The sequence below is a fragment of the Thunnus maccoyii genome, chromosome 23 (assembly GCF_910596095.1).
Source record: "Thunnus maccoyii chromosome 23, fThuMac1.1, whole genome shotgun sequence".
NCBI classification, from domain to species: domain Eukaryota; kingdom Metazoa; phylum Chordata; class Actinopteri; order Scombriformes; family Scombridae; genus Thunnus; species Thunnus maccoyii.
Window position 1 is genome coordinate 12,923,436 of NC_056555.1, and position 23,819 is coordinate 12,947,254.

At 40.0% G+C, this 23,819-nt stretch overlaps 1 long non-coding RNA gene across 1 annotated transcript in view; it reads left to right on the forward strand.

The window, feature by feature from the left end:
- LOC121890596 overlaps positions 1 to 22,949 on the forward strand; it is a 46,450-nt gene extending 23,501 nt beyond the window's left edge. Inside the window, exon 3 of the long non-coding RNA XR_006093844.1 lies at positions 22,122 to 22,949. This is a non-coding gene — a long non-coding RNA (uncharacterized LOC121890596). The remainder of the gene's footprint in view (positions 1 to 22,121) is intronic.
- Positions 22,950 to 23,819: the final 870 nt, after the last annotated feature.

Consider the following 23,819-nt stretch of genomic DNA (forward strand, 5'->3'; position numbering starts at 1 on the left):
ATTCTATCGCAAGACTGTCATGTATAGACAAACAATGATCTTTTTTTCCCGTAAGACATTTTGTAACAATAAACAGATTAATGATGTTTGAATTCCATTTAGCTCCTTCAGTTTCAGGGTCCTGGTATTGTTCATGCTGGCTCACTGTCACACTTTCATGGCTTGAATAGAACATAATGTTCTTAGTAAAATCTGTGGTTTTCCTGCTATGACAACTCAAAATGTCTGCTGTAAAAATGGCCAATTCACACTCAAATTCACACAAGTTAAAGTCTCCAATTAACCCAACCTGCATGTCTTTGGACTGTGGAAGAAAACTGGAGGATCCAGACAAAACCAAGACAGGTAGACAAACTCCACACAGGGAGTTCATCAAAGAAAAATGCAAAAAGAACAACAGCGCAGTAGCAGAGGCACAGTGTGATTGACAAATGTAGTGAAAAGACACCACAACAAGAACTTAGTTAGCACCAAAGATGTGGAAACAAAGCAGAAAATCTGTCGATTAATGGTTGTATATGAAACTAATCACCAGAAGAAAAAGGAAAGGAAAGAAATGAAGAAATCACAAACTCGCACATTTCATGTTTTTGTGCTAAAAATAGCCAACGCATGTGTGTGTGTGGTCATGTTTGGTCTTTGGTTTTGTGCATGTGCAGCCTGGGTAAATTAGGATTGACAGGCCCCTAATGCCCTCTGCAGCGAATAAATGGATAATCGAGAATCCTGTTGTGACGCCCCCCATCCTGTGTCTGAGATGAGACACATAGCCATCTGAGCACTCCGACACAGCCACAGATTGATTTTGTGTGTGTGTGTGTGTGTTTGAGAAAGACAGAAATATGAATTTATTCTATGACTTTCATAGTATCAGTCACAATATTTACATATTCATTCCTCATGTTGTAATGGAGTGACACTGATGTTATTCTGTCGCTGCCTCCACAACGTCAGCTTTGCATTTACTGTGGACCTCTGACGAACAAAAATATCAGACAACTCAACAGGCACATGTGTGGGATCTGAATCCAGTTTAAACCCTTCACATGTCATCTCTACTCTCCTACCCATTCAGAAATAAACTGATATAATGAGAAGAACAAACTTTAACAAGGCCGCAACCAATCTCAGAATCCATAGGCTGTCTGTCTGACGACGATCTGGGGGCAACGGACAATTTTCAGGGTTTCCAGTGTAGCCAGCGAATATCCAGTTAACAGATATGTGCAAGTAGGTCTATCTGCGGACTCGCAATATCTATATGACACACCCACTTGGTTAGATTTAGGCATGAGGAGGGGGATTAGGTAAGGGTTAGGGTTAAGGGTCAGGGAGGGTATGCCGTTGTAGGTACCAGATCAGCTCAGTGTCCTGCGTTTACAGATGACATCACACATTATGATTGGCTGTACGTCAGAAAGTGTACGGATGCTGTGTGTTTGCACCGCAGACTACCATTTAAATAGCAAATTTTGATTGTACAATAGTGTTTTTAAGAAGAAAATGAATAAAATTCAAAAGGAGAAGAATGAATATGTATGTATAAAATAAGAATAACAACACTAATAGAAATAACAATTAATTAAAGGAAGTGAAGGGGCTTCTTGTCGTCCATACATTGACAGTCAAAATGACAAAATGACCAAGTTATCTCTAAACAAATGAACAGTCCTGCAGTTTTGCCAATAACAGACTAAATACAGTGATTTCTACAGATCCAGATAGCCTGGAAATCGGTGTCTGGGCCTTCTCTGTGCCCATTTAGATTATATGAAATAAGAAACATTTGTCCTTCAGAAATGAGGAGAAGCCTCAAATGCAATGATACTTGTTACAGTTTGCAGCCATTTATTCAAAGCAGGTGCTTCATCTGTAATCCAGAGATGTTCAGATAGATTTTTTCATGTGCACTGCAACAGAATATCCAGTAAATGGTAACTCATCATTATTAGCCATCACACGTCCTAGCCCTTAATTTAATCAATTTTCAGCCTATAAATCGCAGGGAAGTGTTGAGAAAGCCTAAATTCGTCAATGCTACCTTGCAAGGTCAAAGGAAAATAACAGCTTTAACAATTTGCAGTTGATAAAAAAAACAGACATTTGAGAAAAAAAAAAAAAAAGATGTCTTTGTCGAAATCGTGCCTGTGATCGAGGACGATAGAGAAGTATAATGAAATAAAAGCCAGGCAGAGGAGATAGACTACTGGGCGGGTCACGTCCATCTGCAATGCACATATCAGGTGGGGATTTTCTGGAAGTGTCAGTCGGTATAGGAAGCCTTCAAGGCTCTCGGGGAAAGGGGATGCTGGGGTAGTGACAGGGCTATCTGCCTCTGACAGCCCAAAGACCTAAAACCGGATGGCTGAGAGAGATAAGGCTCTGTCGGCACTGGACACACACAAACAGACAGGACACACATACACACACACACACTGGATGCAGGCATATTTAACCACACACACACAAACTCTCACAGCCAAACACTGGCATTCACTTTGCATTAACAAATTCCCTATTGCCTGACCACTCGCTCATTCATTCACTCATGTGCACTGACACACACACACACACACGCACACACATACACACATGCTGGCTCCCTGTCTGCCAGCCACCGAGGCTTCCCATTAGCTGTGGTGCAGTGTGCTGGGTGAGGAGCGCTGGGGCGAGAGACATCAATTTGCTTCCTCTAATACGCTCGCTGCCCCCACAAGACATATTGATTATTTCTTCCCCGCAAAGCGACAAATAGCAATTTCGGGGGCATAATGGAGATAGATGGTTGGTTTATAAGCAGCCCCCAAAGAAAAGTTGTAAGGGGGTGGAGGGCTGGGGGTGGGTGGGGGGGATGGGGAGATGGGGATGCTCTTCCTCCTCCCCCTCCCATTTCCCCCTTGTCTCTCTTGAGTGTTAACTTTCCGCCAACTCTACCTCTTCCATATTGCTTTCTCACACACACAAACACAAGAAAACAGAATAAAAATAGAAGTAAATAAATGAAGCAAGGAAAAGCAGAAGGAAACGGGTGTATCGACATGTGAGGTTGTGGGATGAGGGACAAGGTGAAGGTATGGCGGAGCTTCGGGGTGCGCAGATGTTGAGGCGCGACACCAATGCACATTCATTATGCGCCTCCTCCTAGGAGCGTCACCTCCTCCCGTCTTTATGGCTGTACTGCAGAGAGCAGCTGCTGCCGCAGTGTTTGCTCTGCCTCACCCTCCGTCTGTTACTCCTACTTCATATCCCCCTCGTTAGCATCAATGTGGCTGATCCAAAGGTTGCTCTTATGGCAGTAGTGGAAAGTAACTAAGTACATTTACTCAAGTACTGTACTTACATACAATTTTTAAGTACTTGTACTTTACTTGAGTATTTCCATTTGATGTTACTTTACACTTCCACTCCACTAAATCACTAAATACTGTACTTTCTACTCCGCTACATTTATTTGACAGCTTTAGTTATTTTTCAGATGAAGATTTGACACAATGGATAATATAACAAGCTTTTAAAATACAAGCATTGTTAAAGATGAAACCAGTGGTTTCCAACCTTTTCGGTTTTTGACGTCTTACAAAAAGCAGTGCGTAGTCAGGGTCACATTTCAGATGTCTATGAGTTGTTAACAGCTCCACCAAATAGTGATTTTTTCCCTCTAAACTTCGCACACGGTTTCATTTCAATAAATGTTCAAATGATCCAATATTTCACCAAAAATCAAAGATTAGAGAAAAAGTCCAAAAATGGAAAACCGATTTGTGTATCAGAACTTTGTTTTTTCGTCTTTCTTCTCCCATTAATCATCTCACGGCCCCTCAGATTTATCTGGTGACCCTTTGGAGGGGCCTGACCCTTAGGTTGGGAACCACTGGACTAAACTAGCTAACTAGCTCCACCTCCAGCAGCTACACCAGTATCATGCTGCTGACACACTGATGCTTCAGTATTAATAATCTAATGATTTCATATATAATAATATATCAGTCAGAGGAACCAAACCACTACTTTTACTGCAATACTTTATTTTGCTGCTAATACTGCTGTACATTTTCTGAAGTAGGATTTATTATGCAGGACTTGTAATACAGTATTTTTACATTGCTGTATTGGGACTTTTACTTAAGTAAAGGATCTGAATACTTCTTCCACCACTGGCCACAGAAATGTTTTGCACTTATGGTGACATAATGAATATTTGACTCTCTTGCTGCAGATTGACTGCTCAGAAGTTCATTTTAAGTTTTGGGTTGACTTATGTTTTAAGTACTGATAGGTGGAGATATATTGACATTCATAAGTAGCCTAACCGGTCCACAGGCTGTTCTCACTACATCACTCATTAAGATGAATTCTTGAAAAGAAGAGCATACACTCAGTTTTTTACTCTTGTTCGCTTCACTCTTGACAAGAAAGTGGATGCTTTCAAGCCTTGAGAGAATTTGTGATCTATAAATTTTGAAAAGTGGACATCATGCAGTCTGTTTGCTTTGACTAACAGGCTTTAGAATACAGGTTATATTTTATTTGTGTATCCATACCTGCCTTCATTTATTACCCTGCACTTTATCAGACTGCTGTTCTTTACAGACTGTAACTTCGACAGCTCGTGTTCACATTGTTATATAACATGCTGGCTGATTTGAGGAAGCTGATAGCTGTCAGCTGTAGAAGCCAGTGTTGTTTCGGACTCCAGGTGCTCAGTGAGGTAATACATGTTTGCTGCTTATCACATGATGGACTCATGGGAAATGTTGCTCAATAGTTCAGCTGCAGACAACTTTTTCTCCTCTCCAAAGAAGTGATGTCTGCTCATGACAGTAAAATCCATGATCTAAAATTAATGGACTTCCAGACTGCACTTGGCGTCTGATAGCGTCACCCAAAATTGGCTACAGCACATAGAAAGCCAGGGAGTGATATCATGAGCTGCTTGCAACTTGAGCAGATGGTTTAAGTTCAGGCGTCCACATCCTGAAGGAGAAACTCAGTAAATATTTGACTTGTTGGATGAAAATTCACTTATTTAGACTCTGCTCTGGCAAATCTGTTTGTGGGTGTTATACTGTTTAACAGAGTGTTACAGTGGTTCTCTAACTTTAATCAACCAAACCAATCAATCAAGAAATGCGACAACTCTAAAGTTTTTCCTAATTTCTCAGGCTTTCTCCAACTTAAATGTTTCATAAGTGAACAGCCAACTCAGACTTTTCACAGTTTTAATATTTCTAAAGTACTCCTACATAAGCAAAAAAGTTTCATGGTTTCTAGAAAAAAAAACTTCTATATTTTAAGAAATGGCACATTGAACAAATCCAGTCTTCTTCTTCCAAACTGAAAAACTGTAAAATTTCAACTTTAAGTGGAAGAAGAAGGAAAAAGACATTATATCACTTATCTATAAGTTAAGTTTTCCCTCAGTGGTTCAATTGTCAATATAACTATGTAATTATTAGTAATCATTCATAACTCAAAACTGGCATTTACATTCATGTTTTCAGACATTTTCTAAGCTATCTTTTTTCTCCGATGGGAGATCTTCCATTTGTTATCTATTGTATGCGTTGCATTGAACACTGTGACCAATTTCTGCAAGCGTATGTTTCAGTTAACAGTGATTTTGATTCAGGCCACAGAAATGTTTTGCACTCTGAATGTGTGAGATATTGCAGGTGCAGGTTCGGGGTCTTTTGATCTCAGATTTTTTCTCAGAGAGCTGTCTTCCTCCTGTTGCTTGAGCCTCGCTTTATCACAGTTCCCTTGAATATTTCATGTATCTTTTTTTTTTTTCTTCTTTAAAGCTACTGTCGTTGTTTAGTCACCAGAAAATCCTGCAAATCACAAATCAAGTCGTTGTTTAAAAGCTTAATTATTAATAATTCAGTATTTCTGAGTGCTAGGTTTGACTGATAGAAGTGAAGCTGCTGCCTTTCCCGCTGTGAATGATGAACTGAGCACTTTTATATTTAGTAATAGTTCATAATGCATATATAATAATGCTGTCACATTAAAAAAAACAACTTTCAGTGCTTTATTTAAGTTTACATGGTAATGGCACTTGGGCACTTAGGCCCTTAAGCATGGCACAAACCTGATAATTATTCCCAAAAACATGCAAAATAATGATTAAAAAAAACAAAACAAATTCCAACTATAAAAGCATCCCTTGTGAGTGCTTGCATTTTGTAGATTATAGTCTAACAACAGCGACATGGGTGTTGAGTTCAAATGTTTCTTGACCTCATGATAGTGAATAAAGCAAGCATGACAGGCCATATTGTTGTTTTTAGCGATAATGGATCACGACTTTAATTGTTTGCAACAAGCCAGCAGTGGGCCATTAACCACCATATATTATTTCCACAGCTAGTTTGAAGAATTGCGAAAACTTTGACCGTTCCAGAGGCTTTTACAGCCCCTCCGCTGGCAGCCATTATCAATTTCGTTTGTTAAAAGAAGGAAATGTAGCCATTAGAAAGTATAACAGCAGCTATGTTCTTTTGCTTGCATGTAGTCTGACACCCTTAATGAAATGGAATTTTTAAACACCCCAGCCAATCCTCAACAGACTAATAATGCCTCCTTCCTCCAGAGATGGAACAGACCTAAATTATAGGAAACAGCCCAGACAGACAGAAGTGACACGGAGCCGCATGCAAAATGAGCTTATTATCCCTGTTACTGTCAATGCAGCACGGCCAAGCTGTCAGTGATCACAACAGACATGTTTTATACGACGACGGTATTACAGGCGCGGGGCTCCGATAAGAGGAATGATCCACACTGGTGATGAAAACAGACAGGTGAGATAGAGAGGAAAGAGGGGATGGATAGAGTGATGGTGGGGTTGCAGGACAGAGAGGTGGTGTGAGGATAGGAGGTTGGATGGAGGAGAGTAGAGAGGAAAAGATGGAAGAAATAGTGGATGTAGACACAACAAGACGAAGAAGGAGGGATGAAGGGAAAATGGGATGGAGGAGGGAGAGATGGAGTGATGGAGGGGTGAGGGCTCTGGCTATTATCCTGCATCGATTTACTCCAGTCAGGGATGGCTGGACGCGTAATGAAGTGTGGGATCTAGGGGTTGCAGCATGCGCTTGTCTGCGCCTTATAGCTTTTTGGATGTATTGTGGGATGATGTGTCACCTGCCTGTGTGTGTGTGTGCGTGTGTGTGTGTGTGTGTGTGTGTGTGTGTGTGTGTGTGTGTGTGTGTGTGTGTGTGTGTGTGTCTACATGCAGATGCTAAGGTCTAATCTGCAGTGGTTAAGCACAAAATCAGGTCTTTGTCTGCTGGATGCTTTGCTTGAGTGAGTCATCGATCGACTACGAGTAACATCCAGATCTTTTATAATAATAAAACCCACCTAGAGATACTGTAGATCACAACATATACACACATTTATAGCATTAGAATTATGGTAAAGCCACAGTAAGGTAGGTTCATAATAGTTTAGCAACCTTGCTGTGTATGTGAACTTCAAAGAGCATTTATTAATTTATTTTGAATGATGCAGATAAAAACCCAAAAGTCCTACTTTAAATTCAGATCGAATACTCTTAATACCAAGCTTCCTCATTTAAATTTAGAGTACCAGGTTGCATATTAGCCAAAAAAAAAACCTCATCTCATAGTCAGGTTCAACATTAAAAGGATTTCCTGAATGTGTAATCATTATCTATCTGCCCACAACTGAATTATATCACCTTTTAGGCATTTATAGTCAGTGAAAGAGTTGAAAAAGCTCAAGGTTATGAATTAGGAACAATACAGTCGTGTTATAGGTTGTAAATAATACAAGCTTTGAAGGTAACACCGGCTTTAAGATATTATAGTGAATATATTCTTGTTCAGAAGATTTAGGTATAATAAGCTGAAATATATGAACCAAGCAGGACAACAAAAGTAGATTAAAAAGTCGTCCATCTAATTACATCAAACTGTTTTTCCATACCTCCTTCTATAATTTAGGACATAATCTGCTTAGTTTTCCTTTGCACCATGTCAGCAGTCCCCTTGTGTCCACTGCAGACAAAAGAAATACCAGTTTTCCTCATGTGGTTTTGCATGTAACATACAGGTGTTTGCAAATCAGAGCAGAGGGAATTTTGTAGACACAGAACAGGAGTTACATCAGCTACAAGTGAAGAAGAAAAAGGTTGCGAAGGGAAATCCAGAAACTCTGTCTTTTCTTTCACATCAGTCCCTTGTTCAATTCTCACATCCCTCACATTCCCTCTCCTCCCGCATCCCCTTTTTCCCCTGGTCCCCCCTCCATCACCACCCCCCCACACACTTCCTCTCCCAGTCTAATCCGCTGCTCGACATGCTCCCTCTTTGTTCTGCGACCCTGACAAGTCGTCTCGTTCCCCTGCTCTGAGGACAGCCCCGGTGTGCTCGGGATAATGGAATGAAATGCCGGAGTGATAAACCCCCGAGGATGCCGGGAGAAAACACAGGAGTGTGTCAACCAGGGTGATAACACTCTATTCTCCCGCGTGTCTGTCGGAGGAGCGGGGATTATGGTTTTACAGGCAGGCTTTGCCGATTTGCAGCCCCGTTTCTGCAGGCCGGGATGTTTACACTGGAAGGTATCATGGGTGTCACGGGGACAAATATTCTCACATCTGTCTCGCACAAAGGTCTTCATTAGTTTTCAGCGTTGCTTCACGTTGTGCAATCGTATCTTAGTGGACAGGCAATTTGAAGTCACCAAATCAAAGTTTACAGCACTCGTTGAAGAAGAAATACCCCTGTATTCAAGGCTGTCGTCATAATAATTTGTCCAGTAACTAGGAGGTATCAAACCATTGCATCACAGCCAGAGCTGGAGTCACTCTAATCCACAAATGCAACACTGAGTAATGTCAGCGCTGTGACATTTAAAAGATAAGGCTGGTGATATTCTACGTTTTCCTTGTTGTCAACAAATCCCTTGAAATACCAAAACCAACAATGAACTAGCCAACTAATTATTTTCTGGGTATCTAAGGCCTGATATAGCTTCATCTATGGTGCCATAGACATCCATGGATGTAAAAAAACTATTAAAAACACATCAATGAGCCACACTGCAGCCATGAACCATCACACCATTGTAGTTCATTTTTAGTCAATCCCACATACTCTACACCATCATGGTGCTGAAAATACTCACTAGAGCACCAAATGTGTATTCATCCACAGCAGAAAATAGTCCGTTGTGGATTAAATTACTCTTCCCTCCTATTTGAGTACATTTGCCAAAAACTACAGTGCCCAGCTGTTCCAAGAAAATGAGATGGCTTTTTAAAAAATGAAAATAAATATTGTGCCGTTTTTTTTAAAGATTTTTTGTCTTTTTATGGGATTTGTTTGATAAACTGCACAGAGAAGTTATGCTGCATTTAATTGAAATGCCGCCATTGTTCAGGAGTGATGAACAACTTCAGAACAGAGTTACAATGTAGTGTATGTGTAAATGGACACCTTTGTTTTTCATGAGGGTTTGTAGGTTTTAAAAAGGATGTAATCAAGCCGAACTTAACTGATCAAAGCTTGAATTCAGTTTAAAGAAATTACTCAAGTGCAAATCGCTGGAGGTGATTTAATTTAATATCAGGGTTCGGAATTACAGCAGGGATTAAATATTCACTTTGGCCATTCAGGACTTTTCAACTTTCACACTTCAATAGTTAAACATTTTCATGAGACTTCTGCTGGCCTCTGAGCAGCTCTTCTGCCTCTCTCATGATTACTCTGACAGTAATTGTTAGTGAAGAGAACTTAAATACTCACTCTGCGTGCCCAGATCTTGATTGGATTGAAGTAAGACTGTATTTTATATTTCTGACCTGAACTTCAGAGAGAATTCTGAAACTATTTTCTGTGGCAGATGCTCCGGTCCAGTCGAGCTGGTCATTACCAGACCTGAAATAGGGATTCAGAGGATTCAGAAGGCTTTGAGTCGGGATTTTTGTCTTTGCCACCACAACTGTAACGACTGGTGCAGTGAGACAGTGAGACAGTGAGGTGAGGGATCAATAAAAACTGATTGGTAAGCCTGGTTTGTAGCTGCGAAACAATTATCAGAGTTTGAGGCTCTTGGTAAAGTTCAAGAGATGAAAGTTAGCCATTTCTAGCAAACATTCTGCCTTGTGCTATTACACCGCCGTCCACCTACTCTTGACCCCAATCTCCCAGATATCCACACAGGCAGGCGGGGAGGGAGGGTGAACATGTTCCCCCCTCCTCAATCTCACTCGCCACATACCCCTTTGACTCAACCTCAACCCATCTGACAATCGAACATTCTTTAAACTGACCTTGACTGCGCACAAAAAAAGAATAAAATAAATCGAAGAAGTGGGTGGGGGTGGGGGGATGGGTGGGGGGTTGCCTCATAAGAAAACCTCCCACCCTAAAAATAGAAAAGGTGGCAATTAAATGCCAATCTAATCATCCCTCTGGTAAACGAGCCCTGAAGATTCCGCCCTCATATCCCCAAGGCTTTTTTCACACCACTTCCTCATCATCGCCGGCTATCGGCTTAATTACGCCCCCGCCATCCCCAGATAAGAGAGTGATAGCCTTATCACCATGGCTCATTTCCAAATCCATGAAATTAATAAAGTCTACCTCCCATCTCAGTTCTGGGGCCAAACTTATATTAGCTGTCGAGCGCGAGAACTCAGTAGAAGTAGTGCTTTGCCTGTTTTTACAATTGGCAAAGAAAAGCTACAGGAAATCATCCTCCAGGAGATTAAAGACAAGAACGGAGCAGCTTTCTCGCGTTTTAGGCAAATTATGTTTGGGCTGTAGTTTTTCACCCTGATGAGGATTATGTCTATGTGTTAGTTTTATGATTCCCATGGCTTCTTTTATCACTCGCACAGTAGCTGGATTGTCCATTTGTTTCTGTTAACTACTTAATTTTCCTTAATCTCCACCTTGGGAGAACAGCTAAATTGCACAGTTTTGTTCCTTCTGGAGTGGACTTTTGCACACATTATTTTGCAAATGTTTGAAGTATCAATAAGTAGGGATATGTTGGAATACCTGCTGGCAGACAGTCCATAAAACTCCCAGCTTGTTCAAACTGATTGTTTCTTTATCGGCAGATCGTCAATAAAGCTCCAATCTAATAAAGTGGAGCTTGAGCTGCTTTCCAGTCGGATCCACCTCAAGTCCATGAGTTCTCAAACTCTCCTTGTTGGCTGCTGTAATCAGTGGGGAGACAGCTGGTTTCACCACACTGTTCCACCTGCCCGCTCCCCTGAGTAAAGGGCTGTGCTTCACCGACCAAATCCACTCCAAGTCTCTCTCCGAGGCACACTCCAGCATGACTGGCAGGGGTCTCACACATCCATTTCAGGGAAAAAGGGAAGGTTGGGCGGACCCGTCACCGCACCAACTCTGGCAGTGGAATGAGACGGGCTCCCACTAGGTTTGGGCCTGTCATTTATTTCTAAACGACGGCAGATGGTGAGCTTGGCGCTTGCACCATCCTCTCAGTCTCCCAAGGTGCACTTCTGTGATGGATGTGGCGAATGGGAGCGCTGCAGAGAAGGCTGAGGCACATCTGTGCAGGCCGATAACAGAGGGCAAAATATGTCTGGGCTCTCCAGCCGTCGACTCGCTTTCACATATTACTCATCCCCACACAGACCTCTTGAGGACTCACATCTTTCTGAGTTTATTTGCCTCTCACTTACATAGCTTTGCTTTTGCTGCCCTTATCAGCAGGACACCTTTCTATTTACTGTGCAGGTGGACTTTCAACCTGGCTGGAAAACTCTATATAGACTTTCCCTCGAGTGTGAGATATCCCCCTGTTTGAAAAACGATTTCTGGCATGATAGTTAATTATCACAGAATTATCACACTGTAGCTATCTCTTTACAAAGTCTGTACTTACACAGAAACTTTTACAGGAACTGCCCAATAACGTTTTTTAAACAAAGTCATATGTAATAATTTAAATTTCTTAACTGGCTTTTTCCTTTTAGTTATTTTCAGTAGTACTCTGCTTTGATGGGTGTCTCTTGGGTATCTCATAGCAACTTTAAAAAGAAGTAAAAGCATTGTAATTTTTCTGTTTTGATGAGGATTTATGTTTTGGCAACATCATAATACCCATGCTCAATTAACAAAAATGGCTAAATGAATGTGGAACATAACTAATTACAATGTGACATTTTACAAACTTTTTTTTTTTTTTTACAGTTTTACCCTTATTTACCAGTTTACAGTGAAAACAGACAGTGGAAATTGGGAGAAAGAGAAAAGGGTAAAACATGCAACAACAGACGGACATTGCGCATTGTGACTTTAATTTATGGTAAAGCACAGGCACAGTTTACTTATGACAAACATTCAGGGCAAAATAAAAAAATTTGCATGACAATCTGCACAAAAGGTACTGTCCAGCATAAGATAAGGACCAAGACAGCAGCTACAGTCAGTAAAGACAACACAGTCTGCAACACAGCACTTCTGAAAAAAGATTAGGTAAACTGACTAGACTTAGTAAAATGGGTACATTTGTTCATCCATGAGAGTTTTAAGCCAGTAAACTGTAAGTCAAAATATGTATTTTTGAACTGAGGCTCACAGATTTTTTGCATTTTTTTTTTAATTTTTGCTAGCTAACCTGTTTTGACTCCCAAATGTTGTCTGCTGTAAGATAATTTGTATTCTTACTGTGGCTAAAGATGGTAGAGTCAATGTGACATAAGCTTCACATATATTGGTGAATGTTGATTGACATTATTTTGTGAAATCATCCTTTAACTTCATGATTAGTGGGGATTATGTTATAATAACCTCCTTCCTAAATAAGTTATTTTATCAATTCCTGTATCAGTCAAATGTAATTTCCCAAAAACCCAGATTGCTTCCGTTAGACTGAGGATCCAACCAAGATACCCTCCAAAAACATTCTCTTTAATATAATTTAACACAAAAAATAAGCAAATCATCACATTGCATAAGCTGGAATGGGATCATTTTTGTATAAAACATGATTTAAATGTTTAATTGCTTCACAATACTTGCTGATTATTTTCTCACCATCAACTAATGGATTAATTGTTTCAGCTCTACATAAAGTAACAATACTTTTACGTGAGTCAAATATTTTGGTCCTCCTTCCACCTTTGGCATTTTCAAGATCCACTGAATCTAGGTTTCAGCAGTTTACAAACACACCCTCCGCCTACACACCGTCTGACACAGTAGATCCAAAGACACATTAAAGTGAGCAATCACCGCCTAACAACACCCTTGCAAAGGTCACGTCAGCTTCATCATCCTAATCATCAAACACCATCACTTTCTGTGATTTAGGGTTGCAGTAAAAGCATCATAACCCGCCCAACCACATCCCTGCCCATAAACGTAACCATGGCAACAAGGATGTCGGACTGCCCTCCGACGATGCATCTTTGGGATTCTCTGTGCGTCGCTGCAGGGTGACAAGTCAGGCGTAAAGAGTCGATTTAGCTGCGGCATTGGGGAGGCTCGCACATTAGCAGAAAGGAAATAGGAGCCAGCAAATACTTAGTGGGTGATTGGCTCCGCAATAACAGAACACCCCCTTTGGCAGCTCGTCAAGCGGTGCTATACGGATGCCATTACAAACGGGGCCATTAGCAAGCACAGAGGCTTTGTGAGGCATGTCGCTGCTTCACGCCTTTAGCCCCTAGGGCTGTTTTAAGATGTGTATGATCAGCTGTATGCTGCTCATCTTGTGTGTTCAGCTTTTTTTTTTTTTTTTTACCAGATAGATAGAAAGAGAGATAAAACTCAAAACTGCATTTTCACCAAACAACAAACTGAATGTTGTCCATTTGATAAACATGAGTTTTCCATCCAACTGCAAAAATATCCAGTACTTAAAGACAATTTCATGTAACAAGGTAAAACATCTAGTACAGATCCCTCTAAATGCCTAGTTACATGAGTCCCCTTTGCAAAAAGAAGCAATTTGGGTCAAAACATGGCACTCTGTGTATATACAACGCCTCAGAGGATCAGACCCAGATCTGAGTCAGAAACAAAACCTTTCTGTTTGCCTTGTATGAACTAAGAACTTCAGACTGCTCTTTCCATTTCATATAGATGTAATGTTGTCCACTTTATGGTTTAATAGCACCTAATAGCAGCTATTTAGTGCTGTTTTAAAATAGCACTAAATAGACACACTAAATACATACATACTGTAGGCAGAACTAGAGACTACAGCTGCATTATAAAGATTTTCTCACTGTAGGAGAATGTGATTTTTTATGCCTCCTGCAGTGCTGAGGAACAGAACATACTGTATGTAAGTGACTAGATATGCACATTAGTGCCAGTAATATGCAGTAAAAAGCTTTACCTATGGTAGGCTGAATATGTCATCACCATAGGGTGCATTGATGCTCCCTCTTTGATGTAGGGGGGGAAAGGTAAGTCAAATACCATCTATATATTATCATCTAAAACAAAAAACGAAATAAATCTACACAAATACACATTTTTACAAAGTGGTCTGATAGAACAACCTGCATCGTCACCAATAGAAGACGCTACTAGACGCACCAGCTAATAATTTCACACTCATAATTTTACTTGTCAGCTCTACTGTATTTGTATTCTATTATAATTGACTAAATTGTTCTTGATAACTGAAATAATTAGCAGCTGGTATTCACAGATAGCATGGCTGTGAGGGAAATTGCTAATCAGCCAATTAGCATGCTGCTAAAGTGAAAGTACATACCTGTAATACCAGTGATATTTTGTTGTTGAATGCAGCATAAACAGGGTCTGACTGTAAATTTAAAACAGAAAAACAGAAAGGGAATAGTGAAACACATTTCTTTTCTGCTCTGATTGGTTTGCGCTTCACTGCATCCACAAAATGAAGGGAAGAAAGAAAGAGCTTTCTCGACTTACTACATTTTACATGCTGAGTTCATACCTTGTGGAAACAAATGTCCCCCTGTTGCTTTTTCTCTCTCTGAACACACCCTGGACAGATCATGGCAGCAGATCTCATCTCCTCTTATACAAAATACTACACATTATACAAAATATGTGCAAATAGTCAATATTAAAGGACTCAGACTGCGATCAGGACCAAAAAATATATATCTGAGACCTCTCTTTTCACATAACCCTTTGACCTTGTCTGTTCCATGACGGTACAAGTGAGTCATCCTGATTTTATTTGGTGGTAGTGATAACATTGTGTGCCAAACTAAATTTCCAACACTGTCTCCAGGAAATCACATTTATATACTGCTAATTTGTTTACCCAATTATGTTTTGTGGGGAGTTATAATTGCTGACTGGATTATGTTCCCTGGCGATGCTTTTTTTTTTGTAGTGTACATGAATGCAGTGTTTTGCAAGTTGCAGGAATGTATTCAGTGTGGATAGAGGATCTATAAAGTGCAGAATATTGGAGATCAGGTTCCTCCATTTATCATTTAAATATAACTCATTGAGACAGGGTTGAAATTTCATGAGTTTGATGACTGCCAACCGTTTTATTAGAAGACTATGCGCTATCATTGACTTCTTTCTGTTCTAAAAGTCCTACAGTTTCTGCATACACCAGCCATTTTGACCATTCAATGAAAAAACGTCTCCCTCCAGTGAGGTCCTGTGTAGCTAAAGGTCTAGCCAAGCAAAGGTCGCAGCTACAATACCCTCTGGATGTACCCATGCTAAAAATGCATGCATGCATGGTAGAGTACCACGATTTGGATGAAAGTGTCCGCCGAATAATGTGCGTTATGTAAAATTAGTTGCCTGCCCTGCCCGTGCCGGCTGTGCACTTCAACAGTCTCCTCTACCACCCATGAGATGGTGCACTAACACCCCAGGAGGTTTTTTTTTTTTTTTTTCCACAGTCCCGCAGGCACCCTCACTGACTGGCATCTCATTAGGAGAGCAGAGCGCCATGTTCGTGTGTTCGCCGCCAGACAGACCACGCCACAGGCTGCATGCTAATTGCAGAGGCGTAGCCGGCATGAGACGACCTTGTATGGTAAAAGGAAGGAGGCAGTGAAGTGGTTTTGTTTAGCGTCTGGCAGGCAGGGGGCTCTCCTCCACAGACCGCTTTTGTCCTGACCTTGTGCAGCAAAGTCAGCCAAGTCTGACCACTCAGTGGAGTGAGATCATAAAGTGGAAGTCTCATTAAAAAAATATGAAGCAACATAGAGTGTAATGAAGGTAGTAAACACCTTTCTTATCACACTGTGTTATATAACAGCTTGTAATGAGTAAAGAATCTAAGTGACTGACATTATTCTGACATTAATCTGCTGCTTCTCATAACTGTGACAATTTCAAAGCCTCTACGTGGTTTTTTTTTTTTTTTTTTTTGCTTGACAACTTATTAGGTTCAAAGCTTCAAGTGAAAGTCACATTCAAAACACACACTGACAGTAATTTAACACATATAGGCAGCAATATATATGCATTCACCTTTTGTGACATTAATTTACAACGTGTCTCAGCTGTATTATAGTTTGGAGGCTTCGGTCGTCCTCACAAAGGGCATGTAATTTCCACCGAACATGAAAAGCTGCTTTATAATCCTTAATAACAACAGAGATGATACACAAGACATTTTCTTTTTCTTTTTTTTATCGCCATGAAGTGTACCGTACTGTAGATGGGGACTTCTCCCGACTTGTTTATTTCAAACACTGAACCCTGTCTGGCTCTATCTGTTATTTCATCATAACCTCTCCGGTCCAATAACACGACCTTTTGGCAGCGCACTCAATCTCAGCCCTCACATCTGACAGGTTTTCTCAAGCAGCTAAACTGTAAAGTCCTCAGATTAAATTCCAATCAATGACAAAACACGTAAACACTTGGACGGAGAAGGAGAGGGAGAAGGAGATTCAGGTGTGTGTGTGTAACTGTCCAATAAAGGTCAAATATGGTTACTGTACAGATTCCTCAGTTATAGTGACAGGAGGCCTGCTGGAGGAAGGGATGGTTTTGTATCTTTCTAATACTTGACTCTTGGCAAAATTTAATTTAGTTCCTGCAAATAAAGAATATAAAGAATGTGATGAGAGAGAGAGAGTCGCTGGCCTGTCTGTTTTAGTGCCATTAGTTCTTCCCTGCCACTCATTGATAAAGAGGCGCTGCCATCAGCCAAACCAGCCATCTCCTTCAGTCCTCATTAAAATGTCGTCATATTAAAAAATCATTTCAGGCCTTTGCTGATGAGCGTTTTATTGCCTTCATGAAAATGTTCTCACTTTTAGAGTCAACGGGAGAGAGAAAACCTTCAGTGAGTAATGAAAGCGGGGATGGAGGGGGGAGAGAGAAAGGGAGAGGACAGAGCAGATAAGGGTGATTTGTTGCAAACTTGGGAGGATGATTTTGATTTTTTTAGACCGTTAATAATTTCTTCATTCAGTTGCCCTACATAAACATCCTTTCTTTGTAATGATGTACATATATATTAGAAAAAAAGTGAGCTGTTATCTTGCTCAGTGACCTGAACATGAGCTCAGACTGGTGTAGCGCTGTCACTTCAGTCAAGGTAGGATACCTCCAGTAATCAAGATAATATAAAGTCTATGTAATGCAGTATTAAGGGATGTTATGGGAGACTTGCAGCATGTTAGTTCTTGGTTGATAATACAATGCAATGAAAATACAGCGATGAAAATACAGTTAGCTCCATGAATTTTATCATCAGTCAATTTAAACAAAAAATGCTAAACATTTACTTTTAACATTTAACATTTAACATTTTAATGTCTTGACTGTTTTCCTTTTATTATATAGAGTCACACAAGCTCTGATCTTGATAAAGAGCTTATCTTGTATTGGTCACTCTTACAAGACTTTCCAGTTTTATCTCAAGGTCTCTGAGACTTAATAGTGGTGAGACTTTCTTCCTCTGGGCCTTTAAGTTTTGGATCAACCTGCTCGACTAGAACAGTCAGTATCATTTTTTAATCCCTCAACAAGCAGCTGCTTCAAGTGCCAGAAGGGGGGTTTGTTGTATTATTTGGGATGGCATCTAGGTGAATCCTCATTTAGCATTGACAAAATATACTTGTTTGCCTCACAATTCTCTTAGTGTAAATAATTTTAAGATCCCGAAATTGTGATAACAGTGCTTCATTTTGTAACAGCAACATATATAAAATAGAAAAGTAAAGAATCATAAAACAAATTTCCTCCAAATAAGTTTGTGCCTGTAAATTTGGTTCAGTATCTCTTAGACTACTTCAGACGTTTTGGTAGTAAACTCAGAAGAGTTTCAGAAGAGACCAGAAACATGATTAAAAGGTTTCAACAAAAGTAGCAATTTTATTCTGCTTAATTTTCTGGCTTGTGCACAAAGAGGTCGTGTTTACTAAGGGATTAAATCTCTAATATATCTCTATAGCATATCTGTATGACATTTTTAATGTTTTCAATAACTCATTCTTCTTGTAAAAGTTCTTTGTAAACTCTGTTTTAAGCAAGTGAAAACCACATCCAAAACAATGTACATATATCAAATCACCAATAATAGCTCTATCCAATTAGCAGTTAACACTCCTAATGCCAATACCTACGACACCACGTTGTCAATACAGGCCCTCTTACTCTACAGAGACTTCCGACAAATGGACAAAAAACAACCTTTTCGGGTAGGTTAGATGTTGCAATTGAACAGGGAGGCTGGAGTTAATCTTCTACCAGCTTGCAAGATGCTTCCACAAGCACTTTTTATCGTGGCAACACGTGAAATGGAAAAAGCAATCTTCTCATTTCCCCTGCAGTGGAAAAACCAGCAGCAGCAGAAACTTAGAGGCTATCAAGGGGAGTGTAAAGGTTACTGGGAAGAAAATTTCAGGCACGCATCTTTAACAATAAACTAATGAAAATCCTGTGGTCTCTTAATGACATCAGGTTGCTCTATGTTGTATAAATAAAGCTTTATAAAGTCTGGGAAGGCTGAATTTGCTCTTGTAGATTCCACAGGAGCAGGATATATAATGAAAGTGGCTGAAACATCAAAGGCACAACACACGATTCAGTATAAATGGACACAATCTTACACCTATTCGTCCTCATGGACTTATTATCTGAGGTAGCACATCTGCTCTTACTGTTTGGACTTATTTCCATTCTTCTTTTCAGCTTTTTACCATATCCATTTTGCTGATTTGTCACTGATATAATGAAAAGCTGAGCAGAAAGCTGATGGGTTGTAGTATAGACGCCTCTGCTGCACATCACTCCAAGATGTAAATTCAATGCTGCCATATGCTGATGTTTACAGGGCATCAGCAGAGATTTAATGATTCTGGTTGTATCTGATGAAGAAGTAAAAGTTTTGCACCCTTTGTTATGTTGCAGCACGCTATCTTTCTCTTCCTGATAATCGAATTTCTATTCAAAGTGGAGCAAAAATAACAACATTAGCACTGTGGATACAGTGCTCTTTCCCTGAGCTGTGTGTTATGTTTATAAGATTTTTTTTTTAATTGGAAATAGAAACAAGAGTGCACCACAATCAATCTATTAATGTGGGGAAACCATGGATTATGAGAGGAAATTAAACTACTTGCACACACACGGAGAAGCAACAAAAACGCACGCACACACACACACACTCAGCACACAAACACACGGTTCATAGGAGTACACTAATGTCCCAGCAGAATACACATAACTACTTGACTGGCCTCAAGGGATGTACATAATATCTACGCTTTAATTTCAGATAGCAAGTACCGTAAGCATATCCTGTTACAAGCCATTACAAGAGTTTAATGCCAGACGCTGTGTTGGGGATAATGTTTGTTATGCTCTCATTTTATATCCTCACTTCTTAGGATTTAACTGTTTGAGATGAGATGAAAAGATTCCTGCTATTTCGGTTACGGATAGAGTTTCTTGTTTTGCAAAATGTAATTAAAATATTCAGTTGAAAATAACTTCACATGCTTCGTTCTGATGTTAAGGCTGATTCAGAAGTGTGAGTAAAAAGTTATAGAGACATGAACTAATTGCTTTTTCCTTCTGGGTCCTGGGTGTAATACCCTTTATTTTGGATGTAATTTTTAGGATGTACAAGCCACTGTGGCTGTGTGACAAACACATTTATTTCTTGCCCTGGGTCTGGGCTGATGTTCATACTCTTGCCAGTCAGTGAACTGCTTGTGGCTTGGTTTTTAGTTGTAACACAGACAGAAGGTGCCAAACCAACGTTAGGCCATTACTTATCCTAGAACCTACTGAGGTCTAGGCAGAAATAGAAAGCATGCTGAAACATGCCAGTCAAGAGAAGCACTGCTAAATGTTGTTCAAACCATTGTGAGAACACATTGTTGGAAAATTAGTTAGAAAAGCAGAAAAAAAACAAGCCTCTAGCTTGCGAAAAAACATGTTTTGGGGTGTGTAAATCCTGATAAATTGTGCGTTTGAGGGCAATGATGTTCATTTGTGACATCCTCATTTCATATTCTCGCCAGTTGGGCATGCCTCAGTTTTGAGGTGTAATATAGGCCTGCCAAATCAGCGGTAGCCCCATTACTCATCCCCCTCTGTGCTGTCTCCTGGCTTGTGCTCCGGCGCTAATGCAGATTACAGGGATATATGAGGGCTATTTTGTTCGCTGCAGGGTGGAAACGATCACAGGCAACCCCATCCCTCTCTGATGTACGACTCTACATCTGTTCCCCCCACGAAAGCCTATCTGGAGATCCATCAGAGCCAAGCTCTTATCAGATCTGAGGCTGCTACATCTATTGCACATCAATTATAGATGCTATGTGTAAAAAATTGGGTCACTCTATCAACACATGCTCTCGATCCTCAGAGACATTATTTGGTTAAGTGATTAGTGACTTGACTTTAGATACAGTTTGTGTGTGTTGTAAGAGTTAAAGGGTCCATTTATAATGCATGATTATATAGACACAAGGGCCTCCAGCGAAGGAGAATAATATGCAACTAATAATGGTTTTGCCATAATGATAATGTGACTCAAACTTTCTCTGTGCACAAAGAAATAAGTTAAAAGTAAAGAGAATCAATCCAACAATTCATCACAAATATCTGCACGTATCAAGATCTTTCAGGACCTTCGGTGGCCTGTGTTTGTGGGAGTTCGTGCAGGTGGAAATCCGCACAGGTGTGAAGTGCATCCCTCATAATCGATAAACCCATTTTTTCCAGCTACAAGACAATCTGAGGTGATAAATGAGCCAGGCTGCATTAGTCGTAGTGGAAAATCAGCCGCTCGCTCCCTGACAAAGAACACAGACGTATTATTCAAATTTCTATCTACTGTATTCTGTGACCAGGACACGTCCAAAAAAAACCACACGTTTAATCTTTATGCAGGTCTTTCCTCATCTGTTGGGTAAATAGACCATTCATCATATTATTGGGCTTTTTACAGCTTGACTGTTTGAGTGATCTGTCTCTCAAACAGCCTCTCTCCCTGGCAGCCCAATCAATCATTTTTCAATGAAGATGTCACAGCTCATTGTGTGGAGTGTTATCCCAAACAATTTCCAGACCCTTTTAAGATGATAAATTAAAAGCTCAACTTATTTTGTACACGAGGACAGTTCTTCCTCTCTACAAAATGTGAAAATACAGTATTCTAACAGGCAGTGTTTTACCCATATGCCTTGTGGTTTTAATACTGTACTGTTTCCACCTCAGTGGAGATGTTAGCAGGTGCAGGAATGTCTGAGTGTGCTCACTATTAACTTTTCATTAGGCACTGTAAACCGCACAAGTCATCAAGAAGTAGTTGCTGCTCAACAAGGGACATAATTGGTTTGTGGTTAATGACTGTTTGAAGCTGTTAATTGTGGGTGTGTCTGTAAAATCACAGTTTGAGCTCTTAAGGACTTCAAACGCTTTCAGAAAGAAGAGAAACTTTCTTCAGATTGACAGCTTGTCTTGAACAGTAGATAGTCTCTTGTTATTGGAGGTACTCAGCAAACAACAGATAATGACCCTTAATTCAATAATGAAGCCATGAGATTGACTCATTAAATAACCAAACAGCAGCAGTAGAGTAATGAGGTTTTCACTCCTCAGGTGGAATTATGATTCCTCTGTAAACATACCTCATCTGCTTGCTTCTCTCTTCTGTTTTCATCACAGGATCCTTCAGGATTCGATGCAGAGACCTGCGACACCAGGAGGCCATCACCTGACAACCAAGATGTCTGTTAGATAACACAGAGTGCAGACAAAGCAAAGACATGAACACACACATATCATACATCACACATGAACTTTGGCTCATCATACTTCATTCTTTTCAACTGCAATCCTCTCACTCTTTTCTTTCACGAGCCTCTGCTTAGTTATGGCGTCACCAGGTAAACAAAAGTACATGAACTTCTAACTCAGATCATTAAAGTTTAGATTACAAATGTTACAAATAACAAATACAAATTGTAATACAATGTAGTGGTGAAAGTATTCAAGGAATACCAAAATGTAAAAATACATTATTACAAGTATGAGGCTTTAATACAACGTTTGGCTTAAGTAAGTATTATCACCAAAATGTACTCACTTGTTCACAAGTAGAAGCATTAATAATCCAGAATGGCTCCTTTAAGAGTGTTGTATAATTATATTACTGGATTATCAGCACTGGTGCATTAATACGTGAGCAGCATTTTGATGTTGTAGGTGGACGAGATGGAGCTAATTTGAACTACGTCATATATTATTGGGTAGTTTATTCCCTAACAATGCCTCATATACTATAAGATAATCATATGTTTTATGTGTAAAATCTTTAATCTGCAAAATAACTAGGAGTAGTAAGTGTAAAATAAATAAGGTGCAATAAAAAAAGTACAATATTTCCACCTGAAATGTTTGTGTTAGCATAGTAAAGTGTAAAGTAAAGTAGATAATGAATGTAAAGTTGGTACTTTCCAACTTAGTAGTAAAACATACTATATAATATCTGCTAAAGATCCAGCCAATAAAGATATAATCAGTTCTTTGAACAATATCATCATTGGCCATTAAATTCATGTTTTCTGTGTATATCTCTAAACAAATATGTAATGGGCTATGCTATAAACTGCAGCCACTCTCCGTATAAATCTGACATTTCTTAGATTAAATGTAATCTGTTACCTCACCAGTCACACCTCGTCTCATGAGGCCTGGCAGAGGATTTGTGAGGATCCATAGGTCCGTTCTTCAATGCGTCAGCCCCCACCAACGCCACCGCAACCTCTATCTCCCCACCCTCAGCGCACCACAGTTGCATTATTAAACTTGTATAAGATCATTAGCATACAAAGCAGGAAAGCTACTGCGGTGGAGTCATACATATTTATCTGGACGTGCCTGACTTGTGTGTGCATGCGCTTGTACTGTAACTCCTTCATACGCAGGCGTGACTGGCTTTCTGCTGCAGGAGATGGCACATTACAGAGCTGCAGATGGAGACTATGAAGTGGATATTAGTGGGAGCATGTCTAGTTTTAAGGGATAGATATTTATGTGCGTAACATCTGAAGAAACACGAGCTCGCATTTGCCTTAAAGTACACATTTAAACATGCACGGCTGCCTGTAAGACTAAGAAAATGTGTGTATTTGGAAGCAGAGCAGATGGAGTTTGGTTAGGTTCATCAGCGGTTCGCTTCGAGCATATCAAATATAGTTTACACACAGGAATTTCAGAGTCTAGTAATGCCCGCAATACATATTCATCTGCTGCACAGAAGCACACAATCAAACAAAGAGAAAGACAAACAGGAGGCCTTGTAAATACTTATGGGTTGCCTTTGCCTTTTGAATGAGCTTCTTTTTTTCTCTCCTTCCCTTG